The 7,020-nt window shown below is 29.6% G+C and overlaps 2 long non-coding RNA genes across 2 annotated transcripts; one reads left to right on the forward strand and one right to left on the reverse strand.

Annotated features, from left to right (window-relative positions):
• The first annotated feature begins 1,199 nt into the window (after positions 1-1,199).
• On the forward strand, positions 1,200-3,148 carry LOC107879794. The gene is made up of 3 exons (XR_001677116.2): positions 1,200-1,261; positions 1,838-1,884; positions 2,868-3,148. It is a non-coding gene; the product is annotated as an uncharacterized LOC107879794 (long non-coding RNA).
• A 2,097-nt stretch (positions 3,149-5,245) lies between these two features.
• LOC124886433 lies at positions 5,246-6,277 on the reverse strand. The gene is made up of 2 exons (XR_007043604.1): positions 5,732-6,277; positions 5,246-5,641 (listed from the first exon to the last, which is right to left on the reverse strand). It is a non-coding gene; the product is annotated as an uncharacterized LOC124886433 (long non-coding RNA).
• Positions 6,278-7,020: the final 743 nt, after the last annotated feature.

Genomic DNA, 7,020 nt, shown 5'->3' on the forward strand with positions numbered 1-7,020 from the left:
GATCATTATTATATTCGTGCATTCAATCACTTGTCTTCTTTCAAACATATTATGCACTGCTGCCACATACACCTCAAGAATGAAGTAAGTTGTCATATTTCAGACTTATCATATATTGCTACCACATTCACTTCATGGAATGGAGCATATTCAATGGGTCGAATTTCATGACTTTTCATTAAAAACACATTATTTTGTCTTAGCCATCATAATATCATCAATATGGTGCATTGAGATTCAAACTCAATGTCTTACCCATATAAAGGCGTCTTAGGCATAAACTGACGGGACTTAAACCTAACATATTATCATCCCTTTTGATAATATTGTTCTTGAGGAATAAATTTAACACATAATGGTTCCAAACCAATTATTTTTTCCTCAAATCCAACAATAATTATATTATTAGTAGCAAAATACAAATAACATAAGGAATTACTAACCTTGAAATCCTTCAGATTTATAATCTCACCTTGTTTGGCAGAGTCTCGTGCTGATAACGTGTTATAAAACAAGAAATAACAAGAAGAAGAGTAGAGAGAATAGAGATAGTAATTCTTATTTCTTCTCTTGAGGGATGAGAAATCGTATCATTGTAAATACAATGAACAAAACCCCTATATTTATAGGGGAAATTTACTCCTAGTCTGAGTAAAAGACGGATGCTTCAAATTCTAATAGATATCAAAGTAGATCTTGATAGACATTCACTATAATGTAAATACATTTATAACAATAAGGGCAATTTAATCAATTTAGCCTGGAATTAATTTTTTTCTTAAGAAAATCCAAACCAAAATAGTGACAAGTATTTAATAATGGAGTATCAATCAGTGGAATTATAAGTGAGTCAAATAAAAATTAATGACTATGCTTTTATTATAGTTTATTAGTATCAGTTAGAATTAAAAGTGAGTCAAACTAAAATTAATGACTATGCCTTTAAAATCATAAGTGAATTAAATAGAAATTATTGTAATCTTTTCTAGACATATACTTTCCTCTATAAAACCTACGAAGATGTAATTCATTTTCATTCTTCTCTTCTTCTCTGAAAGGTATGCGGCTTTTCAATTTATATATATATATTCCTTTATTTTTAATGAATTGTATGTTTGTGTATGTTATGTGTGCGTGTTTGTTTATATTATTCTCATCGCTCAATGTCATGGAGTTTGATTAAATCTTTGTAATTCTTTAGTAGGTAACAAAATTCATTTGAAAATGAATTTCTCTGTGGGTGCCACCATCATTATTCAAGGTAAAATTTTCAATCTTGTCCTTAAATCAAAATAGATTTCGGACAAAAATAAAAATAGAAAATTAGAAAAGTAAGATTCATTTTTATATATAGATTTTCTTATGAATTGTGGAATTAATGTTGTGATTTCATTTTGTAGTATTGTATTTGAATCTGTTTATTTATTTACATCTCGCCAACTAGTTAAAGTATTTTCTTTAATTTCTTATAAATCATATGTCTCATTCGATTTGGTCAATCATGTGAGATTATGGTTCTATTAAGGGTTTCAAATTTCTTGAGTGAACAATTTATTGTTTGATGATCTCTAGATAAAAAATAAATCTTAAAAATATAAAAGAGTAATTTTCATTTAATCTTTTTACCCAATTCTTAGATCCTAGAAATAACTTATACAGTTTTACCTTTTGAATTTGAACGAAGCTTTAGATATTCAATTTAAGATGTACAATTAGAGATTCAATAATCAAATTTTACATCGAACATTAATTAATTTTTGAGTCAAGCAAAATAATTTGAAAGAGGAAAGTAGTATTCATTTGATGATTGTTAGATTCACAAAAAACTTTGATGAAGGTGATTCATCAAAAACTCATGGGTTGACAAGTGTCGGTGACAATGAGGTAAGTATATTAAAATTTTTAATTACTTATTATGATTTGAGCTCTTATCAATTAATGTAGTATTATCTTAAAAAAATGATCTACCCATTATTATAGATGTATCAGGAAGTAGTGCAAGAGTTAACGTAAGAAACCTAATAAGCAGCCTCTAATGATGAAAATTAAAAGGTGAAAATAATATAGTAACTATAATGAAATGGAGAATTTGAAATATCTGGTGATTATATAGGACATGAATATCAAATATGTGGCCGAGAAATATGTGGTATTTTTTCTCCTCGCTAAGTCATTAATAAATTTTCATGCAGCGTCCAAAGAATAAATCTACTGAATAGTTATTTCATTATTATCATAATAGCAAAGTACTTTGTTCAAAAAAATTTAAAGTTATTTTTATCAAAGAGAAAATGTGAATTTTCAATCTAATTTTAATGTTTTATTTAATGAGCCTTGAACAACTAAATTTTCAGAGAAGATTTATACCTACATAAATAGTCTTGTTATGTTGCATGACCCGAAGAATTAGCGTCGTTGATGTTATTTTGGTAGTTGTCAACTCGTAAACATATGTTTCAATAGAGAAAACAAAAAAGTATTTTTACTTGACATCAATCGACAATACCATCAATCATAATAGTCCTCAGCTCATGTAACATAACAAGGCTGTTTGTGTAGGGTATGAATCTTCTCTGAGTATTTAGTTGTCTTACATCCATGAGACAAAAAATTAGGATCGAATTGAAAATCTACATTCCCTCTTTAATAAAAGTACCTTGAAAGTTTCTGGAATGAAATATTTTTGCTGGTATGTTAATGATGGACTAATTATCCAATGACTCGTTCTTTGGACAATGTCATTAATGCTTTAGCAGGGAGGTAAGGTGCTACATGTTCTTTTGCCATATCTTTGATGTTCATGTCTTCTATAATTAGATGATAATTCAGATTCTTCACCCTATTCATAATTAATGTATCGTTTTCAGCTCTCGCCTTTTGATGCATTCAAGAAAAGATGAGGAGCTCAAGAACATCACATCAAGTCATTGTGTTAGAAATTTGGAAGGAAGACTTAACAATCACAAGCAAGCTAAAGTGAAAGTACAAGGCTCCAATTGAAAGAAAATAAAAATATGAAGAAAATGTTTATGTGCTCAAAGAAGCTACTCTTCAAATACAAGTTGCATGCTTAAAGAGATTTTTATTTCATTAAGGACATTTTTGTAATAATTAGATTAGGCTATAAATAGTAAAGAATAGCCCCTTTAAATTCAGATTATTTTGTGATATTGAGATTATGTGTAAAACTTTTGTGAGAATATAATTGAGATTAAGACATTTGTTTATATTCAATGTTGATGAGATTGCGTGTTTGAGGATTCAATCTTCTTGAGGATGCTTTATAGTATAGGTGTTTTTTTAATAATTAGTCATCTACCCGAAATTCAACTATTTATGCTTCCTTTCACCTAAATCACACAAACACCTCATATAAGTGATAAATCATGAAATAAAGCATAAATTGTAAGTATTAAGTTAAATTATCTTCAAAATAAGGCATCAATGTTAAGACAATATATTAATACGAATGCATAATATTCCCACATCAGGGTCTAATTGCAAAGGAGCATAGATATATACATTGACGAGGAGTAAAATTAATTAGAGCTAAAATAAAAATGAATTACTGTTTTAATTTAATAAAGTCATGAAGTGTTTACCCTATAATGAACTTAGTTAAATAAACATATGTATTGATAGAAAGTTAGTAACTAGTAAGTTCCATAAACATAAATAAAAGTACAATCTACTTAATCTAATGCCCAGTTACTTGCGTGATATGATGTGATTTCATATATTAGGCTGTCAACTAGATAAGTTATATATAATAAAAAAGTTATATATAAAAACACCTAATTAGTATGTGCTAAAGATATAATTAATTTGATAAAATCATGAAATATTTTACACTTTAATAGTGACCTAGTTAAATAAATATAGGTGTCTTTAGATGGACAAAGTCCCGTAGGTATAAATAAACGTGTAATCTAATTAATCTGACACTTAATAACTTACTTAATACAATATGATTTCATGTTAGGCCGTTAACTGGCTAAGTTATATATAAAAACACACAGTATGTGCTAATGAATGTGTTTTATCAAATATTAATTGAAACTTAACTCATGTAGAAGCAAGTATTACGAGCAATAAACGTACATAAATTAATAGACATAGTAATTAAGTTTCGTTTACCCATACTTGATGCAAAATTTAAAAGTTATCATTTGCAAGTAAAATAATACATTTTCCTAAAAATTCAAATTGTTTCCAATATTTTTTTTGAAGTTTAATAAATCGAAAATATTTTGTTTTTTGGTTGTTGTTGTTGTGGGTGGGGATATGCCTTGAGAAAACTACATGGGGCAGCACCTGTAAGTCTCTATTTAGCCTAAGTTTCAATTAATTATAATTTATAGTTTCTCTTCTTACACTTCTTAATTCTACCTTGATCTTGATTTTTTTATTTGCTAAAAGACTTCCATTTGCACAACTTTTTGGTAATTCAAAAGGAGAAAACCATACATTAGGTTAATAAAGGAACAACCTTTCAGTTAAACAGCTGTGACCAGGAATGTGAGACTGAAATCCTAACTTGATTTTGATCATTATTCCAAGAAATCGAACCAATTGTACTCTTGTTCATTGTGTTAACACTTTATTTTAGTAATGAAACGAATGTGCTTGAGAAGTGGATGATTTTTCTTAATCAAGGAGGAAAGAAGAATTTGCTGGCTAGAAAATCTGCTCTTTTTTCTTTTAAAATTAAAAAACTTCAAGTTTTGTATTTGTTAAATTTATATAAAAAAATGTATCAATATGTATTTATTCATGCTACATTTGTATTTCTTTTTTATTATATATAATTCATACAACTAGTTTTATAGATTTGCATTATGCATCTATACGTTTCTATAAAGTACAAATTTTATTCATTGATACAATTGAACCATCCAAATTCAAGTGATACATTTGCATAAAATGATACATTTGTATTTGTATATGATAGATTCAAGCAAATACAAATAATGCATATACTTGTTAATATAAAAATACTAATGAAAAATTTAATACATTTGAAAAAGAAAGAGAGGCGAAAATACAAAATACAAAAGAGAAGAAAGAAAAAACAAAATATGAAAAAATGAAAAAGAAGGTATGTATTTGTTTATATAAATATAGTGATACAAACAGATAACAAAACAAAGAAAATATTTTTGGTGCACACAATTAATCATTGTATTTATATTTTATATAAATATAATCGGTTGAATACAGCTTATACAATGGCTATGGATTGTAATTTTGTAAAATGTGGCTAGTGTTGCCTTATTTATGCTTCAATTAGGTTATTTTGAAAGTCTCCCATATGCCTTTGCTCAATAAGGTGAATTACCATAGCAAACAAATTTGCATCTAACACAAGCTAGAGTACGAATGTCAAACTCTACAGCTTAAATCAGACGATCTATTTCAAGATCCAATTTGCTTCTAAGAACTGAGGTTTGAAAATTGAGGTGGCCAAAAAGCTTTGAGACAACAAAATCATCAATTCTACAACTGATCAAGGGTGTGCAGACTTTAAAGATGTGGCGAAGACCTCTAATTCCTTCAAGCCTTCTTCAGGTGATTTTGCTTCACCTAAAATTCTTACCATTGCACTACCAACAATAACACCATCAGCTCCCCATTCTGCCACCTGCAACACATGATTAATGCAAATCAGTAAAACTGTATACAAACCATTTCTCACCACTTTCCACCTCGTCCAAGGAATTGAGAAACTGACCTGCTTAACATGTTCAGGTTTTGAAATGCCAAATCCGACTGCCACTGGTTTAGGTGTTGCCTGTCAAAAAATGGTTTTGCTTAGGAGAAGTTTCCTACGGTCTTCGTAACTTAGTACTTGAAAATTGAGAGAACAAATAAGAGCAAGATACTCAAACGAGACCAAAGCAACATTGTATAATTACACACGTGCAAGTCCATAGAGGTGTAACCCGTGTAAATGATAATCAAATCAGCTATAGCTGATGAATTTACTTACTAAGTGGCCTGACCCGAATTATGGAATCCCTTGATCATGAAGGCCACTATGTCATTTAGCCTTGTGACCTTAAATTTGTTTTCTCATATGCTGCCAGTATAAGATAGTACAAATTTGTGTGATTTAAGTAAAAGGATAATTCCAGAGACCTCTCCCTAGGTTAGATAAAAACGAGATCATGGTTATGAGAATGGAAGAGGCAATGGAGAACTCCTTTAAAGCTTTGTGTATGATCAATCAAAAAGATGGAAATAAAACAAGCAAATCAAAGAAGTAATGATTTATCCTCCTTTAAGGCCACAAGCTTTGTCTATGACAATGCCAACCCTTGTGGAGTTCTATAGATTCTTATTCCTAAGATCACATCTGCAACTCCAAGGTCTTTCATATTGAACATGCTCTAGAGCATTCGTTTCGTTGTATTTATGTCATAAATGTCTCTACTGATGATCAACATATCATCCACATATAAACAAACAATGACTTGGTGATTTGGAGTGTCTTTAATAGAAATACATTTATCACATTCATTAATCTTTAACCTGTTTGCCAATATGGTTTGGTCAAACTTTGCATGCCATTATTTAAGTGATTGTTTTAGTCCATAAAGTGACTGAACAAGTTTACACACCTTATTTTCTCTTTCTGAAACCACAAAACCCTCAGGCTGTTTCATGTAAATTTCTTCCTCCAATTCTCCATTTAGGAATAATATTTTCACATCCATTTGATGGATTTCAAGTCCATATACTGCCGTCAAGGCAATTAACATCCGAATTGACGTTATCCTCGTTATTGGTGAGTATGTATCAAAGTAATCAAGGCCTTCCTTTTGTTTGAAGTCTTTTACTACAAGTCTCGCCTTGTATTTGTCAATAGTACCATCCGCTTTCATTTTCCTTTTGAAGATCCATTTAAAATCTAAAGGTTTGTTTCCTGGAGGAAGATCAACCAACTCCCACGTATGGTTGCTTAAGATTGAATCAATCTCACTATCGACTGCCTCTTTCCAAAAGGATAAGTCCAAAGAC

Source organism: Capsicum annuum, chromosome 8, assembly GCF_002878395.1.
Source record: "Capsicum annuum cultivar UCD-10X-F1 chromosome 8, UCD10Xv1.1, whole genome shotgun sequence".
NCBI lineage: Eukaryota > Viridiplantae > Streptophyta > Magnoliopsida > Solanales > Solanaceae > Capsicum > Capsicum annuum.